Genomic DNA, 20,734 nt, shown 5'->3' with positions numbered 1-20,734 from the left:
AGTCAGAATTAACGGATTGAAGCTGAAGTTCTGAGGGTTTAACAGAGGCTAACTCTATGCCCTCTATCACAGGGGACAAAACCTGCCCGTTACCTGACATGATCGCTGCACCTGGCAAAAATTCCGTGATGTTACTTCTGTGTTGCGGATGTTCTTTACCAATATTCAATATCTGGGGAACAACCTTGAAATATGAGCGCAGAGATGGAGTTATTTTAGATACGGAGTCCGTGGAGGATTTAGCTTTACTGCGTCTCCTACCCCTTTTTGCTTTAACCTCAGTTGACAGATAAGAGGATGTTTCCCGAACAGCGTTTAAATTTGGAGAATTTGAAAGAGGGCTTTTCCCAAACTCAAACACCTCCCTACCAGCCTCCTCCTCTGATACTTGTGGCACTTGCGGTGCACCTTTAGCTCTCTTTTTACGGGATGTACTAGATGTACTAATCCCCAACACACCCTTTGCTGCACCCTTACCTCTTAGCTTCCTAGCAGACTCTGCAGTGCTCATGTGTCCCGAAGACAAACTTACAGCTTTTCGGTGGTTTCTGGCGTTTGTTTCCGCTTTTGCGTAGAGATCGCTGTCTGTAGTAAGCCCCTTGTCTTCACCCTCCTGTGCTGCTTGGGAGGAAGGCAGGACGAGACCGTCAACTGGGACCTCGGGCGGTAAAGCGGTGAAACCAAATGCCGGCTTGATTTTGTGGAAGGCGCCGCTGGTAAGAGTATCGCTGCGGAGACTCCGAATCCGCCTTGATTTGCAGAGCTCCAGGGCTGCTAGTTCCCAGCGTAACAGCTCAGCTGTGGGCTTGCCTAGGCGTGGGCGTTCACCTCCGCTGCTAACCAACTCGGGGGACCGCCGCGCCCTTTCTCCTGCGCGCCGAGGCTTGTCGTCCGATCGAAGCACATCGAGGTCGGCGAGAAAAAAGAAAAAAAAATGAAAAAGGCTCAAATCCCAAATGCCTCAAAACCAAACGAGGCGAAGTTGTGCAGTGTAGCCCAGAATGCCGATACAGTAGGGGGGCTAAATTCACCAGGAATCAGGCATCAGGAGACGAGACAGGAGCGGAGCACTGCTGCAGTCAGCCGACTGCCGCCATGTTTTCCCCCTCTCTCAATGCACTCTCAACTGAAGATTATTATGAGCAGCTCTAGCAGGCATTCTATTTTCATTTATTTTTTTCAAACAATAATTACAAATACGCTGATCAAAACTCAAATCAAAAGAATTCTCCACCAACAAATAACTTACAAAATCCTTCCATTCACTATTATTTTCCAATTCACATTTTGCATATAAATCAACTAACCTAGTCTGAATCTTATAATGAGTCCGTCGACAACACACACAAGTTAAATTAGGCCTTTCACTTGATTTCAACTTAAACTTGGTAATTTCCTCGTCAAACTTTTCTGTACTTGAAATCTGTACATTGTCTTCCACATTACCATCCATTACTATATCCATTTCTACACTGTCCTCTTTGTTCCCAAAATAAAAAAACACAATTTCTTCACAAATAGTCTTCACATCTACTTCAGATCCATGCAAAAGAGCACTGTTTAACTGTTTAAGCTTAAGTGCTAGACTTTTTGCATAATACAACCTTCTCACTAATTTCCTCACCTTATTATGATGCACGGCTAACATCCTAAAATGATGAAAGCACTCTGACATACTTTTCTAGAAAGACAAGCCAGTGAATGACCATGCAAACCTGTGTTTTCTCGCACTCTGCAAGGATCTAACTCTTGCAAGATCTTCACTTTCTGTTTTACACTTTTCTTACTATATGTACGTAAGAAATTTCGAAGCAAATCGATTGAATCCATTCGCATACTACAAATACTACTGCACTTCCATGTGTACACTGGACCCTTAGTACGTCTCCCTAAAACTTCATCAGCTAACACCTCTTCTGCATCTCTAGACACAAGTTTCTCTTTTTCCATCACACAACCATCTTTCACCTCATATGCTCGACCACTGGTGTCAACTGCATGCACCAAATCATTTTCCTGAAAGTAACTCTCCTCATTAAAAAATGGCTCACAACTTGAACTATGCATCCATTCTCCAGAAAATACTTCACAAAAATTAGTCCGATTAATTATTCTTTTCCATCTACTGTTTGATTTGAAAACATCAAATGCCTTATTAAGTATCCTAATTCTATTGATTACTAAAATAAATAATTCTTTCTTAACTTCAAAAGCCTGATCAACAATCTTCTCTACACTTTTCTTTTTCTTGTAAAAAGCAGCTCTCTGTTTACCTTTCTTTTCATTTTTTAGCAAATTTAAAACTACCCTATTGCGAAACATTCGTCTACGAATGTCCCTAAATTGATTTAACCTTCTATTGCTATCCATATTCTTCTCTCCTGCTCCAATAGAGAAAATATTTGAGGGCCTCTCCTTCCTTTTCAAATTTGCTCTCCCCTTCTGGATCTTCACATTACCGTTAACATTTGTTTTTGTTTTACATATGTTGCGAAAAAAAGACTTAGTTGTCTTACCAGGACCTTTTTGGGTGTTTTTTGAAATACTTGTTGTAGAGGATTCCTTTACTTCCGTTGCTAATTTTGTAATTTTCCGTATGGTATTTTTTCTTCTCCTTTGCCTTGACGGCATTTTTGCTAACTTTTTAAATGTTGATTTCAATCTGTGGTAAAGAAAAAAATAACACATTATAGACCACTATTAGCAAACAACAAAGCAATCACAATAAGCAAACGATATAAACACTAATTTGCAACATATCTAAGTTTATACTACAGCAACTATATAACTAGGAGTAAGACAAAGAAAAACAGCTAGAGGGAGTAACACAAAAACACAGAGAGACTCAGACAAAGAAACAGGTAGAGGGAGTAAAACATACAAAAGCTCAAAGACAAAGAGAGTGAAAGACAGAAAAAGGATGTAATAGGGAAAGGAAGTAAGTCAAAAAAAGGGAGTAAATCAGAAAAAGGATGTAACAGGGTATAAAACAGAGAAAGGGTGTAACAGGAACTAACACAGAGAGAGGGTGTTAGAAGAGAAAAGGTTGTAAAAGAGACTAAAACAGAGAGAGCCTGTAAAGGAAGAGACAGAGAGTAAGTTTCAGAGAGGGTGTAAGAGGAAGTAAATCAGAGACAGGATGTTACAAGAAATAGGACAGACAGAGGGTGTAACAGGAAGAGAGAAAAAAAGTCAGAAAGAGAATGAGAAACGGTATAAAACAGACAAAAGGTGTAAAAGAGAGTAACTCAAGACTAGAATATTACAAAGAAAAAGGTTGATTAGATAGTATCTGCATGATTCAAGAAATATATTAACACATTTCACAATCATGTCATCTATGTTTCCTCAGATTACTCATATTTTTGCATAATGCTTGGTTAAAACATTTTGCTGCATAGAGAAATTATCTTTTTAGAAACACAGCACAGGACCTATGTACAAGCATTCAATTTCACTACTGAAACCTCACTGTTTCACAAAATACAAATCCCCTATCTTGCAAATGTTCATAGCAAGCATTATCAAAAAGCAAGACACAAACCAACAGCAAAGAAACTCAGGGCCTTATTTATGAAGGCCTTGCGCCACCGGTGCATCACTTCTTTCCCATGTTAAAAGTGACGCACCAGCGCCGCAAGGCAATCATAAATAAGGTCCAAATGTAAATACCATTGATTTGCCACCACAATCGTTTTTGGAATAACATTTAAGAAACACAGCACAGGACCTATGTACAAGCATTCAATTTCACTACTGAAACCTTACTGTTTCACAATATACAAATCTCCTATCTTGCAAATGTTCATACCAAGCATTATCAAAAAGCAAGACACAAACCAACAGCCAAGAAAATCAGGGCCTTATTTATGAAGGCCTTGCGCCACCGGTGCGTCACTTTTTTCCCATGTTAAAAGTGACGCACCGGCGCCACAAGGCAATCATAAATAACACCCAAATGTAAATACCATTGATTTGCCCCCAAAATCGTTTTTTGAATAACATTTTAGAAACACAGCGCAGGACCTAGGTACAAGCATTCAATTACACTACTGAAACCTCACTGTTTCACAAAATACAAATCCCCTATCTTGCAAATGTTCATTGCAAGCATTATCAAAAAGCAAGACAGAAACCAACAGCAAAGAAACTCAGGGCCTTATTTATGAAGGCCTTCCGCCACCGGTGAGTCACTTTTTTCCATGTTAAAAGTGACACACCGGCGCCACAAGGCAATCATAAATAAGGCCCAAATGTAAATACCTATAATTTGCCACCAAAATCGTTTTTGGAATAACATTTAAAAAACACAGCGCAGGACCTATGTACAAGCATTCAGTTTCACTACTGAAACCTCACTGTTTCACAAAATACAAATCCCCTATCTTACAAATGTTCATAGCAAGCATTATCAAAAAGCAAGACACAAACCAACAGCAAAGAAACTCAGGGCCCTATTTATGGAGGCCTTGCGCCACCGGTGCGTCACTTTTGTCCCATGTTAAAAGTGACGCAACGGCGCCACAAGACAATCATAAATAACACCCAAATGTAAATACCATTGATTTGCCCCCAAAATCGTTTTTTGAATAACATTTTAGAAACACAGCGCCGGACCGATGTACAAGCATTCAATTTCACTACTGAAACCTCACTGTTTCACAAAATACAAATCCCCTATCTTACAAATGTTCATAGCAAGCATTATCAAAAAGCAAGACACAAACCAACAGCAAAGAAACTCAGGGCCTTATTTATGGAGGCATTGCGCCACCGGTGCGTCACTTTTTCCCATGTTAAAAGTGACGCACTGGCTCCACAAGGCAATCATAAATAAAGCCCAAATGTAAATACCATTAATTTGCCCCCAAAATCGTTTTTTGAATAACATTTTAGAAACACAGCGCAGGACCTATGTACAAGCATTCAATTTCACTACTGAAACCTCACTGTTTCACAAAATACAAATTCTCTATCTTGCAAATGTTCATAACAAGCATTATCAAAAAGCAAGACAGAAATCAACAGCAAAGAAACTTAGGACCTTATTTATGAAGGCCTTCCAACACCGGTGCATCACTTTTTTCCCATTTTAAAAGTGACGCTCTAGCGCCACAACGCAATCATAAATAAGGCCCAAATGTAAATACCATTGATTTGCCACCAAAATCGTTTTTGGAATAACATTTTAAAAACACAGCGCAGGACCTATGTACAAGCATTCAATTTCACTACTGAAACCTCACTGTTTCACAAAATACAAATCCCCTATCTTACAAATGTTCATAGCAAGCATTATCAAAAAGCAAGACACAAACCAACAGCAAAGAAACTCAGGGCCTTATTTATGAAGGCCTTGCACCACCGGTGCATCACTTTTTTCCCATGTTAAAAGTGACGCACCGGCGCCACAAGGCAATCATAAATAACACCCAAATGTAAAAACCATTGATTTGCCCCCAAAATCGTTTTTTGAATAACATTTTACAAACACAGCGCAGGTCCTATGTTCAAGCATTGCATTTCACTACTGAAACCTCACTGTTTCACAAAAGACAATTCCTCTATCTTGCATATTTTAATATCAAGCATTTCCAAAAAACATGCCACAAACCAACAAGAAAAAATCTCAATCTGCTTCCTAATTTGAGGTAACGCAGGTGACATAATTCTAAAACATTCAAATATATTTCTTTACAGAGGCAGACACTATTAATTGCTTCTCAAAAAAATAAAAGCCATTCTTTTACCCCAAAATCGTTTTTTAAATAACTTTTTACAAACACAGCACAAGTCCTATGTACAAGCATTCAGTTTTACTACTGAAACTTCACTATCTGCTTCCAAATCTTGAGCAAATAGGTCTCTATCTAAATTAAATGAATCATTACCTACCTTTACAAATGCTTTGGGAGATTAAGAACAGTGTCAGACACACACACCAATTTTTCTTTAGCAGAGCAAAAGGTGTGCACCCAATACACTGAAACCAAGACTGGCAGAGAAAACCTCTAATTCTACACACATATGCCTCATTTCAACCAATCAAAACTCTTCCCTCACTTTTTTCAAGAACAACACCCTTCCCCCTCTCAGACCTTTCTATCTGTTACCATAGCAACTTCCTCCTAACTGAACTCCTAGGTTTAAAGGTTTATTCTACAATGTTGCAAAGTAAGTCAGCAAGGATGTTTGACCTCTCAATACACCAGCTTATCCAGGGCATTATTGCTTTTAGTGACTTTTTCTTAACCATTCAAATTGCTTCTTTCACACAACACAACCATGCACCCTAACTTTCAGTTTTCAACTATCTGAATCCACCAATCATTGCTTGTGATTCAAGAGTGGAGAAACTCCACAATTATTTTTTTGTAAACTCCTACTGTTCCAACTGCCATTTCATTCCCACACTTCATCTGACTGCACCAGAATCTTCTCTCATCATGTATTCTGTGTGGATTGTTGGACATAGCTACATCCACTGGGCTCAAAGGTATACAGCTAGCACAAATTTTCACAACCTTGATTTATCAAATGTGGAAATCAAGTGGATTGGCCAGAGAGGATTGAGATGTCACCAATTGATACCATTGCTGAAAACCTTTTTGCATCTGCCAAACCCTAACCTCTTAATAGTGCACTGTGGTGGAAATGACTTGGGCACTATGACTGGTCTGGAAATGCTTTTAAAGGACATCTTTGATCAATTGATGACACTTTTTCCACAAACTGCCTTGGTATATTCTAATATATGCCAAAGACAGAAATGGAACTGGTCCAACCAATTTTGTCCACAATTTGAGAAAGCACGGAAACATGTGAATAAATCTGTTTCTGCTTACATGAAAGACTATGGAATGGGTTCAATATACAACAATAACTTGCATTACAACATGCAAGACATCTACAGAGGAGATGATGTGCACTTCTCAGATGAGGGGAATAGAATATTCCTCCTGAATTTAAGACTGTGCATTGGAACCTACTTGTAGGTACTTAAATCAGCCACAGAACCCAAAAGCTCTTTTCAGGGCTACCCTACCTCTGATCACTCATAATGATTTTCTTTTTCTAACTTTTTTCACTATTTTTCACCAAAGTACGCTCCCCGGTGCGCGTACCGGGCGCTCCCCCCGTGAAAAATAAAAAATGTTTTTTGGGGGGGACATAAATGGGCCTTCTAAACCCCCCTCAGAAAACCTAGAGGGTCGGGAAGTGTCTACCGTGCCCCTTCTACCCATTCCCAATGTTGTTTGTCCTCCATCTTGTGTCTCAATTGTACCGAAACACAAAATGGAGGATTCCCGTAACACTGCCGGTGCGCGTACCGGTAAGCGCTCCCCAAAAAAATGTGAGAAAGTATTTTACATAAAAACCACTGGAGACACTTACACCAAATATAGAATAGGCCCTACTACATAGCAGTACCTACCATTTACCCAAATTTGGTGGTATTCCATTGAGCCATTTGGGCTGTAGCCCTGTCTAAATATCCTGAGGTAAATTACATGACAAAAACACATATGAAACTGTTTGAATTTTCAACCAATTAAAATGTTACTTACATTTTGTACTTTTATGTGCTGACATTTGATTGATTAAGTACATGAATATATATGAAAAATGAGAGGGAAACACAGCCATTTTGACTAACACTACCTAAGGTACATTTGGAAAGAATTTTGACAGAAAACTTCAACTACTTTCAAATAGGTAAGTTGTTAATTTGAAAGGAGAACTATGTTATGCACTTTAAATTAATTTTTTAAAACGTTTTCAGATAGTTATATACTGTCCCTCTGTAAGAGTTAGAGATTGAGATAGGCTTCTCTGTTATAATTATGGATTTAGTTAGGCTTCTCTGGTATAATTATGAATTTACTTAGGCTTCATCACAGGCACTTTTTAATAGTTCTACTTCCTGCCTGAAACCATACACTGCCCAAAGATAACTTCACTGTTAAAAACTCACAAGTACCTGTCTAAACTTAAACCCAACAGTGCCCTATCTCTACTGATATATTCATTTTTTATGCAATTTACAGCAACAAAATGGAAGGAGAAGAGAATATTTCTTTGGAAATTGTTTTGGACAACAACCCTGAAGAAAAAATTGCTGAGAATGATAACTTTGATTTTATGGATGAGTCTCTGGACATTCAATTAGTTCAGTGTGTGGAAGCAATAGAATCACAGAATGAAAATGAGGACATTCCAGACAATATATTGTTAGAAGTTTTATTAACCCTTTCGATGCTGATGACGAGCTGGGCTCGTCATGGTGCACAGTGGTCGTGTGCTGATGACGAGCCCAGCTCGTCATAGAATAAGGAAAATAGCAATTTCCAGCACAGGAGGGGAATTGCCTTAGCAGCGAAGGTGTTAAATTTTGAAAAAGAATCAGAAAAATAAATTTATATTTAATAATCAAAAATTGTACGAGACATTATTCATTTTTATATGTAATTCATCAAGTAGTTCCAAATGTTTATAATATTAAGTGAGACTTATAGTATACTGTGCAACTTTTTGTGTTACATAGTAAGTTTGCTCATAGTTACTTCCTTTCTCCCACTATATTATCTCCAATGTGTATTTAACATCTCTTTATCATCTCCTGCCTCCATGTTGTTTCTGCTTTCCTGACAGACTATGGTATGAATTCCATATACCACAATAACTTCTGTAACAACATGCAAGTTATCTACAAAGGAGACGGTGTGACCTTTCCTTTGGAGACTCTCTTGGTTTTGATGTTGAGCGGCTCGTCCAGCCGCGGAAATGTCCCACTGCTGTATCACGGCGGATCCTGGTGCTCGTGATTACGGGCGCATTTCAGGAGCGGAGGGGCCTCATCGCTGGATTAAATTGGTGTGCCACACTGCGGTTACCACGCAAGCGCTCACCCACTTGGACTAACATTGTGACACTATGAGGCACCCAAGCCACTGGGTTAAATAGACCCCCTCTGACCTCCTAGGTTTGATGTCGGAGCTATAAAAGGGGCCCCCATTTTCGTTTTGCGTGGGGGGAGCGCCCGGTACGCGCACATTTACCATGATGCCATGCCTGCTCACGCCCACTGGGGCGGGACTGTTATCAGCAAATAAAAGTACCTTGTTTAATGGATGCCTCTTTGTGTCAATTGCAGGCCGGTGATCAAGGGCTACGGCTTGAAACGTTTGGCATTCTGCAATACGAACGCTGCGCTGGCTGTGGTGCTGGCAACTGCCAGTGATGGTGTGTGGAAACCCTTCCTGTGTGACCTTTCCTTTGGAGACTCTCTTGGTTTTGATGTTGAGCGGCTCGTCCGGCCGCGGAAATGTCCCACTGCTGTATCACGGCGGATCCTGGTGCTCGTGATTACGGGCGCATTTCAGGAGCGGAGGGGCCTCATCGCTATATTAAATTGGTGTGCCACACTGCGGTTACCACGCAAGCGCTCACCCACTTGGACTAACATTGTGACACTATGAGGCACCCAAGCCACTGGGTTAAATTTGGAACATTAGGTCCTTAGCAGATGGACTGCATTTACCATGATGCCATGCCTGCTCACGCCCACGGGGGCGGGACTGTTATCAGCAAATAAAAATTCCTTGTGTAATGGATGTCTCTTTGTGTCAATTGCAGGCCGGTGATCAAGGGCTACGGCTTGAAACGTTTGGCATTCTGCAATACGAACGCTGCGCTGGCTGTGGTGCTGGCAACTGCCGGTGATGGTGTGTGGAAACCCTTCCCGTGTGACCTTTCCTTTGGGGACTCTCTTGGTTTTTATATATATATATATATATATATATATATATATATATATATATATATATATATATATGTATATAGATAGATAGATAGATAGATAGATAGATAGATAGATAGATAGATAGATAGATAGATAGATAGATAGATAGATAGATAGATAGATAGATAGATAGATAGATAGATAGATAGATAAAACTTTTTGGTTGTAAAAAAATAAATATATATATTTTTTTTCTTTGAATATATATATATATATATATTAACTGAACAAAACAACGGTTCAGCTTAGTTACAGTTAGGACAACTTATTTTCCCTATATAAACCAAGTTTAAAATACAATAACTGTAAAAATTCTAAAGTTATAGTTATAATTTTCATTTACAATTTATCCACCACCTTCAAAATATTATAAGGAGTGTATCTCATTATACACTCTTTTCAGCGTGCTAACCAGACAAAATTAACTATAGCTCGTTACCCTACCATGCACTGTGTTCTCAGAAATAATGATACTCCACTGTATAAGACTCTCTGCTACTCTACTGCACTACACTACACACAACAGCACTGAAATATTTGACACTCTACTCCACTGAACTCCACTCTATGCCATTACAGCACTCTGATACACTATATAGAATTGTTGATGTTTGTATAGAGAAAATACATTTTCCTAACTATAACTAAGCTTTACCCTTTATTTTTTTATTGAATTTCAAAGGTTTTTAAACATTTTATAAAAATGTATTTCAAATCGTAGAGTCGCTGGCTCCAACGGCTTGGACCGCCAATTAAGCGGGTCCGTGTTTCTTTGAAATGAGGAACTTTTCGGAACGTTCAGGGGGCATGGAAAATGGTAAACAAAGAGTATGCTGACAGACTCACTGCCTACTTGGACAATGAAAATGTTATATTTACCTCAAAAGTGTGGTGCCCACAGTGGTGGAATATGTACATTGACCACATGCTCCATAATGCTGTTCGAGATGTGCCCATGTAACACCAATAAAAGGAGATAATTTGAAGCAAGTTTAATATTGTGGTTTCATATGTGATGTTGCACGATTAAGGGGGCTGCCTGTGATCAAGGATTATTTACATCAGAAACGTGTTAGGCTAGAAGCCCTTTTCAGCAATATATGAGCCTGTCAGTTGCTCGGAGCTTCGACATGAGTGCAGGGTTCATTCTTTGGGCGAATTTGTGGAACTATATATATGTATAGATAACCTTTCTATTCAGAGTTATATGAGTCTCTGCACTTGCACTTTAATTTACTGCCAAGCTGATAGAAATATATACAACGGAATGAAAATTGAAATACGATAATACTGGTTAAGAAATGCAAGAAATTAAGGTTTCTGCTAAGTATATAAATCCAGTTTGCTTGATTGTTTGAATTACGTATGCCTTGAAGGATAATATTTTTTAAATATCTGTTACAATACAAAAAATATATAAAAGGACATGAAATGAATTGAACTGTCTGTATTTACTGATGTAAGTTCAAACTAAACATGTTCAGAGATGGCCGCCGCTTTTCAAGCGGTTTAGCATTGCGTGATTACTGTGAATGAAGTTTCTTATTGATTTCCTCTCCTGTTTTGAGTATTTTAACAAAAATGTAATGACACTTAGACATCGTGAACAAGGCAGCGTGAGACTGCTGAAACATGTAGATATAATTTTGTCAAGTGAAAAAACTTACAGAGTGACCAGTATCTTTCAAAGTGCTGAATGGTTATTTGTGAAGAGGGATAATCCTATTTGAATATTTAGAAACGTGCAAGACGTTTCATGACCGGCACCACCAACGTTCAGGAAGCACACCAGTGTAAATCGTCAATCCGCATTCTTCCGTGAAAGAGACAGGTGTCCCCCCATCATGTTGCACTGAAACTTTGTCATAAACGGAAAGGAGTGTGGAGACCCCAAGGACGAACCGGGAGCCGGCGATTGGAGGATCTTGGAACCGTGGTGAGAAACTCGCAGCAGAACACTGGTGAGCGAGTGAAAGTGAATGCAGCTGAGGGAGTTGGGCTGGGGAATCAAGCGATATATGAACAAATACTCTGTAGTTGAAAATCTTGGATAAATAAATAACAGAAATTCAGTGATGGAGAAAAACACCAGACTTTAGAATGACTTACGAAGAATGTGCAGCTAGGCACAGGAAGCCCTAAAGCTCTTTGAAGGAACCGCGCTACCGGTGCTGAGGGAAAGGGGGGCCACGGCCCCTAGAGGCACAAATGACATTGAGCAGACAACTACAGGAATATTAACAATTTAAAAAAAGAGAGATCTCACGATGGTGGGAAGTGGCATCCCTAAAACAGTATTTAAAAGTGGGACGAGTCCCTCTGGGATTAAGAATAATGATTACCCCCACGTATGAAAATCCGCAATCAGAGATGCTATGCGATTGGGCTGAAAATAGTGCGACTAGTACCACAAAAATTTATCGTATCCTTGAAAAAAGAGATGATAAAGCCAAAGCGAGCAAATTCAAAAGTGAAATGAAGATCAGACTTGAGAAGTATGAAAAGCGTATAACGGATAGAAAGTCCACCAAGTTCCTGCGTGACCACCTGGATTATGAATCCGGACGGATTTATAAATTTGCAAAAAAGTTTGACTTGGAAAGAAGACAGAAGATTCAAAGCGGCTTTGCTGGCCAACAAGTTATCTCCCAGAGTGAAGCAAGCTCAGACACTGGCTCGTCACAAGAGCAGGACGAGCAAGGCACAAGAGGGAGCAGAGATGTAAGGCTTGCTGTTACCGAGAAATTCCATTTTATGCTTCTGGAGCAACAAACAGACCATTGCACTGTCAGAGGACATGGGAGGGGAAGAAGCAGATAAAGAGGAAACAAAGAAGAGGAGGTGAGGTATAGAGGAGGAGCACAAGATTGGCGAACAAAAAGGTCATTGCGCTCCAATGTGAAGAAACCAACAAAGAAGTAACCGATAACACCACAATAATACATTTGAGCACTGTGATTTTAACAGAAGAAGAGCAATCAATATTAAAACTTGGACTATCCTTCTATGATGATAATGAGTTTAATTATCCAAACAGCTGAATTAATCTGTATTGATTTATTTGCAAACTCAAATGATCAAAAATGCATTTGAATCGGAATTCCCCAAACCCACCAATTCAAGGATTATCATCTGACCCTCTCATTTGAATCCAATATCCTAAGTGTGAATGATGTACCTATTTTGACAAACCTATTAATATTATTGAATGATAATAATTTGGATTTTGAAAATGGTCATAGTTTAACCGCAAATAATGAACAAACTGAATCATCAACTATAAGAATGGAAAAAGAATATCATTCCCCATTCCGACCACCCTCCAGATTCACCCCACAGTCAGTAAGAGACAATTTGGAAATTTTTAGGGAAAAGGTAACAAAAGATTTCAAAAACTATATTATGTAGCCACCAAAAGAAAAAGAGAATACATCCTAAAAAAGCCTTATTTCATAAAACTGTGACTAAATTACAGCAAGAAGAGGGAGTACTGGTTAAACCTTCAGACAAAGGAGGAAATGGTGTGCTGTGGGGTCGCGAACTGTACAATAAAGAAGCACTCAGCCAACTAAATGATCGGGAATGCTATAGCAGGAGTAGCATGAATGAATATGAAGGGGTAAAGGAACAACTCTTCAAGAAAGTAGATGCTTGGAAAGATGATGAATTGCTAAGCTGTGATGAGTATAACTTCATCAAGAAGGAAAAGCCAACAATACCGGTCTTCTACATGCTCCCAAAGGTGCATAAAAGCACCACAAGTCCACCTGGGAGGCCGTTAATTTCCTCATGTGGCAATTTGTTCGGAAATGTGTCAAGGTATATTGACTATTTTTTTTAATCCATTTGTGAAAACCCTGACTCCGCATATCAAAGACTCTATGGATTTTCTCAAATGCATATATGACATACGCTGGAATAAAACCACTATGATACTGTTGACTCTTGATATCTCCACCCTATATATGAGCATAAGACACAGGGATGGTTTGAAAGCAACTGAACACTTTTTCATTAGGAGACTGATACAATTCTTTTTTAAGTTCACGTTTTATTAACAGAAGAAGAGTGTCAGAATACAATAAATAACATTAAATACAAATCAATACATCAAATAATCTCTCCAACATAAACATATGAATTGGATTAATGAATGAAAACAGTGTAGATACAATAATAAAAAGAAAAAAAGAATACAACGAAATTTCAGATAAACAATTGAGGAACATCTAGGGATTTATGGGGGTTTAAGTACTTCTTGTTGAGAAGGTTGCAACAATAAGAAATTCTTAGGACTTGCATCAAAATATAGTGTAATAGGTAACCATAACTGGATACGTCCCACAGCCATATGCATAGGCTATGCAAAGAAAGTGTCTAAACTGTGATTATGGCAAATAGCATATCACCAAGCATTGTAAAAGATTTTTGTGAAGTCTTTCCAATTCCTGGTAATTTGCTGAAAAGCACCGCCAATAACAGATCAATAATTTTTTAACATATAAGTGTAGGATTACTCCACATAGGTGAAAGACTACCTAAAAAGATGTTGTTAAAGGAAAAAGAAGCATTGGTTCCAAAATTGAATTAATTTGAGACCATACACGTTCCCAGAAATTTTGTACAGGTGAACAGGAGAATAAAATATTAAACAAATCAGCATGTGGGGATGAACATGTCCAACAAGTATCTAGTACAGCAGAGAATCTTTTAATTTGAGTATTTGGGGTTAATTGAAGCCTATTATATACAAAGAACAATGATTGTATTATATTTGCAGTTCTTTAAGACTTTCGTATCTTACCCCAGATATTGTTCCACATAGGAATTTGCCATGATGTGTTAAAATCCTGCTGCCACGCAATCTCTATGTTCGACTTTTGTCCAATACTTTCAGTGCATTGTAAAAAAATGTATATAGTGGAAGCTTTGGGTAGGGTACGCAGTAAGATGGAAAAGTCTTGGGCTGTAGCGGGAGTATGTGCATTAATGGTTATGTTGGTGAATTGAGCGCATGCATCTAACACAACTTTCTTAACCCCTTCGGCGCTGATGACGAGCTCAGCTCGTCATGAGGTTTACCTGTCGTGCGCTCATGACGAGCTGAGCTCGTCATGAACCGCGGGATTTCGCATTTTTCAGCGCACAGCGGGAAAATGCGCCGCAGCGATGCGGTTAAGGAGGTCGTATTTAAAGTTGAAAGAGGCAGGTAGACAAAATAATTGCCTAAGTGTGGGAAAGGATATAAATTCCGTTTGTGAAAATAATTGATAAATCCAAATTAAGCCTTTTAGCCTCCACAATTTCCAATAGAAGGGTTTATTACGTATAAACAAGAGTTTATTATGCCAAATAGTAGTATTAAGAAAGGACTCTAGAGTCCCATTAGTTAAAGGGTTGAGTGATCTGAGGAGCTTGGAAGTAAGCTTGATTATAGGAGTAGAAACAGATTGAGGTGTGAGAGAGTAAGAGAGATATTCTTGAAATGAAAAAGGGTGTTAAAATGACTTTTCAACTGACGTCCATAAAGGACAATCTTCAGTGGAGTCGAGCAACCAATATGAGGCTTGGCGAAATAAAAAAGCTTTTTGATAAGAAGAGAAGTTAGGAAAGTTAACTCCCCCCTCCGTCTTAGGACAAATTAGTTTTGAGAGAGACACACAGGGTCTCTTCTGGTTCCATAGAAAGGAAGATAGTAGGAATTAACTTTTTGAAATAATTTAACAGAGCTAGAAACTGGAATGTTGGAAATAGTGTATAGTACTATAGGCGAGAGCATCATCTTGATAGTGTCAAGATGACCCCACCACGACAAATAAAGAGGGTGTCATCTGGTTGTGAGTTCTGTGACTTTTTTAACACAATTATTCATACACAGTGCCACTGTGTCTGAAACTGAGGGCGTAAATTGCAACCCCAAATATTTAATATGATTGGGGCTCCAAGTAAAGCTAGAGAGGGCAAAATCCGCTTTAAAAGTGCATTTAGTCAGAGGTAAAATATCGCATTTGTCGCTATTTAATTTGTAACCCGAGATTGAGGAGAAGGATTGTACTTCTGCTAAAAAAGCAGGAATCGTATCACTAGGTCCTGAGATAAAGAGCAAAAAATCATCAGCGTATCCAGCAAGCTTAATTTGAGAGGTTGGTGTTTCAAAGCCGTATATATGTGGATTTTGACAGATTTTTGAAAGGAAAGGTTCTAGTGCCAAATTAAAAAGAAAAGGGGATAATGGGCAACCTTGGCGCACTCCTCTGCCTAAATCAAAAAATGAAGATATTAGACCAATAGCGTAGACAGCAGCGCGAGGATTAGAAATTAAGTGTAAAAAATTAGATAATGTAATTTAGCTCTGTCAAAAGCCCTTTCTGCGTCTAATGCTATTGCTGCAAGACAGTGTTTTTAAATGCGATGTTTTGGGTAAAGTATTGTAAAAGAGTCGAGTATTGACAGTGATAACTCATCCCTTGACAAAGCCAGATTGCTCCTTGCCTAATATATGTGGTAAATGGGAATCTAAATGAAGAGCTAGGGCCATATGTATCATCATCACCATTTGCGATTTCTAAATAGCGAATTTTAAGGAATCGCTATTTAGAAATTTCTAAATGGTATGTATGTACAAAATCGCAATTTTTTGCGATTTTCAATTATTCCTTATTTGCGAATTCGCAATTTGCGAATTCGCAAATAAGGAATAATTTCCCATTCATTTCTATGGGCCAGGAGGCCCATAGAAATGACTGTGAAATAATTCGGAATTTGCGAATTCGCAATTCGCTAATCGCAATTTGACAATTATTTCAAGGATGCAGGGGTGTCTCAAGGACACCCTGCTGCACCCCTGTAAATTACATGTGTGTGCATATGGCGCACATACATGCCCAATGGGCATGTATGTGCATCATATGCCACCCTCACAAATGCACAATTGTGCATATTTACAAGAAATCGCAAATTACCACCAACTACAAGTTGGTGGTAATTTGCAATTTCTAAACCTGAAATCGCAATTTTGAAAAGCTTCATACATAGCATTTAAGGAATCGCAAAATTGCGATTCCTTAAATGCTTAAGCAAAATATTTTGCAATTCCTTATTTTGCTAATTTTTCATACATTCCAAAATTGGTAAAAAGGCCGTTTGCGATTCGCTAAGGCCGAAATTCGCAAAAGGCTTGATACATATGGCCCCTAATGCTTTGGAAAAAAAATATTACCAAGAGAAATCGGTTTTTAAAATACCTTAGATCTTTACCATCTTTGGGAATGAGACATATGTGTGCTTCTGAAAAAGAGCCAACCAAACTTTTCACAGAGCAAAAGGAGTTTATCAGAAGATGTAGATTGTGTAATAATATTTGGAAAAATGGAAAGAAAACTCAACAGTGAAACCATCTGGCTAAGGTGCTTTATCTTTTTTGAGAGGTTGGAGAGCGTCTAACAGTTCCTTTTGTGTTAGGCCAGACTCCAGGAGGGTTAAATCGGCAGGATTATGTTTAGGTTTTTAGATGGTGGAGACAAATTGTGATAGTGAGAGCTCTGTAGGGTTTGTTTCTGAGGAATACAATGATTTGTAAAACAAAGAAAATTCATTCAGGATTTCAGCATCTTTAAATTTTAAGATAGATTGTTCATCATAAATAGACTCAATATTCAATTTGTTATTCCTGGTTTTTAAATACTTGGCCAACATTTTCCCTGCTTTATTTTTACCTCCATACAATTTTGCACTAGATTTCAACAAGTATAATGAGGCATTCACAGTAGATTATTTTTTAAACTGTAATTTAGCTTTTATTAGGGCAGCAAGAACATCCTTAGAATTAGATGTGTAATATGAGTGCTCTAGTCTCTTTATGTCTTATAAAAGAGTAGTGGTGTGTATGCACGCTATTTTACGTTTCTTGGAAACATAACGTATAATCAAATCTCTCGCAGAGGCTTTAAAAGCATCCCAAGTAGTTGGGAAGGACAGAGAGTCATCTTGGTTTAACAAAAAATATTCATGAAAAAAAGCAGTGAAGGAAGAGGTAAATGCCGGACCCAAAAGAAGAGTATTATTAAAACGCCATCTTCTAGGAGCATTAACCTTAGGCATTATGTCTAGGCCAATTGAAAAAGAGGCGTGATCCGAAAGGAATATGGGCCCAATTTCTGCATTTGTGAGTGTTTGTGAAATGTTGTGGGACAAAAAAGTGATATATTTGTGATTGGGTGTGATGAACGGGGGAGTGAAAAGTATATTCTTGTGTATCGGGATTCCACAATCTCCAGCCATCCTATCTCGTGCTGGGTAATGGTATGAATAAAAGATTTGTGTGGTTTATTAGGAATGAAAGAAGCTTTGGAATTGCGATTAATAAATGGATCAAAAATCTGATTGCAGTCACCCGCCAAAATAAAATTGTCTTCAATACATAGAGAAATTTGCTTATCTAATGATGACCAAAAAAAAGAGTCACCTCCAGTGGGGGTATAGATGTTCAGAAAAGAGACCAGAGTGATAATTTAACATTGAGCCAACAACCATCTATATCAGATTCCTGTGATATACATTTAACATGGAGAGACATACGACAAAGTATCATAACTCCATTGCGCTCACCATTACCTTGTGAGAATAAAACTTCACTCACCCATCACTTCTTTAGTTTTAACCATTCAACATCTGTAAGGTGAGTTTCTTGAAAAACACTGTGTCAACTTCTAATTTAGCCAAATGGGTTAAGACTCTTTGTCTATTGATAGGAGAATTGAATCCCCTAATGTTCCATGAAACTGATTTTAATGACATAACATGTATGAAGAGGGAGAAGATGAGAGATTGAAACAACAATAATCCAATCAATGTAACAAGAATAGAGAATAAAGAGGAGGAGGAATATCACATAAATACCAATGTAACTATGAAAGATAGAAATAAAGAAAAAATATTTAATAGAAAGGAACAAGAAGATTGATGAGATATGACAGATGGATGTTTCAAGACATTAGGTGAGTTGTAGATAGAGGAATAAAGAATGAGAGGGAGAAGTAGCAGAAAGGAATATTGATGACACCTATAGAAAGAGAAAGGCACAGAAAAGGTTTGGGAGAAGTTAAAGAAAAGAGAGTACAAAGGAGAAGAGAGAATGTAAAAACTAACATACCTGTACGAGGAAGATTCAGAAAAACGTAGAGGGGGGAGGAACCACATGGAGTAGACAATGCATCTGGGTATGATCACACGGCGAGACACAGCGGAAAACATCACAGGAATGAAATGTATGTGAATGCGAAGAACAACAAATATTAAGGAAATGAATATAACTTACATTGAACCACAAAACAACACGACTAAACAGAGTGACTCAACGTACACAAAAGCTTAACTAAAACAGTAAAACTGTTCTAGAACCTACGGAGAGCATGTAAAGCTCTTAAGTCTTCTAGATTGAAAAGAGATTAGTCTAGGATTAGGTAACATTGCAAGAAATATCTGAAAGGAAAATACAATTAGATAAGCATTATGCAAAAGAGAAGATCCCGATGCTTCCATGACACCCGTCTTGCATGAGTTAATGAAGCTTTGTAGGCGTAGTGGATCTTCATACGTTGTTCTTCTGTTGATGTATGTGACTTTAAACAGGCATGGGTGAAAGAGGCCGTAGCAGGCTCCCATCGTTTGAAGATCAGCTCTCATGTTGAGAAATGCCTTACGCCTGTTTGCAGTTGCCTTGGATTAGTCCTGCGCAAAAAACAATGTGTAGCCAGACCAAGTTATTCGTTGAGCCAATAAGACCGCTGCCAACACCTTTAACAGATCTGTGTTCTCCAGAAAATATAAGATGACTCCTCTTGGTCGCTGTGTAGATGAGTCATTGGACGAGGGACAACCCAATCTGTGAGCTCATTGGCTATTGAGAGCTGTATACTTTAACATATTGAGCAATTTGGGGAGGAACGATTTAAAGAAGGTGTGTTGGTCTGACCCTTCAACTCCCTCCGCCAGACCATAAATACGTAAATTATTCCACCTGTTGCGATTTTCTAGATCCCCGACTTGCTTTTGAAGCAGAGAGACTTGAGATTTAAGTTGAGGAACTTTGGCATAAGTATCTCCTAACGAGGACATGCTGTTTTCAACTGTAGCCAACCTTGTGTCGAGTTGAAACATTGATCAGTAAGAATTTATATTTTGGCATTGGTTTCTTCCACAAAGGGTCAAAGTGCCCTTATTTCATCTAATAACAGCTCCATGGAGACAGGCGAGACTGTTTTATGCAGTGAGGGAGGGTCTTTTTTTAGGCGTTTAGAGAGTGTTTTCTCTAATGACGCAGGATTGGAGTCCATTGTTGCCTCAGAACTCTGTGATAAATGAGCCAGAGATTCCTCCAACTTGGAAAATTCAGAATTCTTTTTTGAGTTTTTGACGAAAATGTGTGTTGGTTTGGAATGTAAAGAAAGAGTTCCTTCAATCTGCCCATAGGTCACTAAAGAAGTGTTGCGCTAGACAGTAACACAGCTATTCTTGGCCTTGATATGCGTGCACTCGCCTTGACAATAAGGAGCGTGCATCTGTTTTGATATCATAAGGATAGGGAGATTACATATGTACTCTGTGGAGACAAAGTTGAAATGAGGGATCTATAGAAGAAAAAGTAAAGAACAACTACAAAAATACTCAGCTTCTTAACTTAACATGCTGTAACATTGTGGTCATAAAGAATATATTTAGTATCAGAGGTGCATGTAATCAGGAAAGTCCCGAATTAGACAGTCCAGAAGAATATGAATAACAAGTGGCCAGAGACTCACCAGCTGGTTTAAGAGTAGGGTGCACAAAATGGCTGCCACAGCATTTCTCCTCAGCGAGTGCATGCAGTGAGGTGAGCTGGGAGTTCACAACATGTCCACAAGATATAAGAGAAAAGCAGTTCCCTTAAATGTG

The sequence above is a fragment of the Lissotriton vulgaris genome, chromosome 6 (assembly GCF_964263255.1).
Source record: "Lissotriton vulgaris chromosome 6, aLisVul1.2, whole genome shotgun sequence".
Taxonomy (NCBI): domain Eukaryota; kingdom Metazoa; phylum Chordata; class Amphibia; order Caudata; family Salamandridae; genus Lissotriton; species Lissotriton vulgaris.
The sequence above is the reverse complement of the archived record's forward strand: the minus strand, read 5'-3'. Positions refer to the sequence as shown.